Source organism: Artibeus jamaicensis, unplaced genomic scaffold, assembly GCF_021234435.1.
Source record: "Artibeus jamaicensis isolate MK-2021 breed Jamaican fruit bat unplaced genomic scaffold, CSHL_Jam_final contig_64, whole genome shotgun sequence".
Classification (NCBI taxonomy): domain Eukaryota; kingdom Metazoa; phylum Chordata; class Mammalia; order Chiroptera; family Phyllostomidae; genus Artibeus; species Artibeus jamaicensis.
Window position 1 is genome coordinate 7,706,912 of NW_026521911.1, and position 1,597 is coordinate 7,708,508.

Genomic DNA, 1,597 nt, shown 5'->3' on the forward strand with positions numbered 1-1,597 from the left:
TATTTTTCATATTACATGACTGGATACCTTCTGGACAGTCCTTATATAAACAGGTCATACATCATAAATAATTGTGTCTTTTAGGTAATACAAAAAGATGGAAAACAATAGCAAATATTTACAGTATGTTTGCTCAAGAAATTCTCCATTGTTAGAGGATGAATATTTTTGTTTTTTTTAAATTTTTGTTCTTATTTATTTTTTACTCTATGAAGAAGTCATATTTGGCTAGACTCATAGGTAAAAGCTCTCAGAAAACAGCCTACGTCTCTTGGCAATCTGTTCCTGATGTTTTTCTTTGGCCTCCTTCATCCTCTTAGCCAAAAGTTTAGCATACTTCCTTATTCTTAGTATACTATTACTTCAGAGCAATATACTGATGTTTGTGTTGCTGGACATGTGGAGTAACAAGATGCTAAATCTTATATGCTTCAATTCTAGGTATCTACCTTTCTGGTTTTAGGGGCTTTCTCACAACATACTGGTGGGCATCATCTTCTTTAGAAAGGTTGAAAAGTTTGTGGATTCTGCTAGCTCTTTTGGGCCCCAGGTGACAAGGTACAGTAGTATCAGTGAGACCAGGAATATCTTTCTCCCCCCCTTTTTTTTTACAATGACTAAGTTGAGAACTGAGGTTGGCATCCACACCACAACCCTGAACTGATATGCACTTTTGCTCTCCAGTCCTACTTAGTCTATAACAGGAATACCCCTTGCTCAACAGCAGGTGGGCACAGACAGGGTCAATATACCCTGCTTCATGAGGGAACATTTTTTGTCATTCCCACCACTGATTCAAACCACATAACCCTTCCATTCTTTTTTTTTTTTAAAGATTTTATTTATTTATTTTTTAGAGAAAGGAAAGGAGGGAGAAAGAGAGGGAGAGAGACCTCAGTGTGTGGTTGCTTCTCGCGTGGCCCCCACTGGGGACCTGGCCTGCAAACCAGGCATGTGCCCTGACTGGGAATCAAACTGGCCACCATTTGGTTCGCAGCCTGCGCTCAATCCACTGAGCCACACCAGCCAGGTCAACCCTTCCATTCTTGACCCAGAGCATCAGAAACAACTTCTGTGGCCACATACTTCTCAAAAAGGTATGCAGTGTGTGTTCATTGTTCACTTCAATGAGCTTCTGGCAGCATGTAGCTGGAAGAGAGATGTTCAGCTTCATCTTGAAGCAGTCTACCACCTCTAAGGTACCACAAAAAAGGGGTAAGAATGAATATTTTTAAACTTATAGATAATTGTTTAGATTATCTCAAACATCAGCTTTGGCTCTCCTTTAGGTAATGTGCAATGTGGAAGTGGAAGATGCCTGTGTCAAAAGTATAAATGCATTAATGATTCAACAAGTATTTATTTAGCAACTACTAACTTTTTACTATGCCAGGTAGTAATATACACTAAAGTGATTAAACAGGATTGTCCTGGAGATATTTAGGCATAAAGAGTAATAAATGGCATTACACAGGATCTAACAGGGTGCTATGTGATGGGGGTTATTTTTCAGTTAGGACCTCAGCCAAGAAGTTGTTCTCACAAACGGTGTACCTTGCTTGGGAAAGCACAGAAACTCGGTTAGCAAAAGTTGGCA

At 39.4% G+C, this 1,597-nt stretch overlaps 1 pseudogene; it reads right to left on the minus strand.

Annotated features, from left to right (window-relative positions):
• Nucleotides 1–234: 234 nt before the first annotated feature.
• On the minus strand, nucleotides 235–1,174 carry LOC119040810 (40S ribosomal protein S6-like; annotated as a pseudogene).
• Nucleotides 1,175–1,597: the final 423 nt, after the last annotated feature.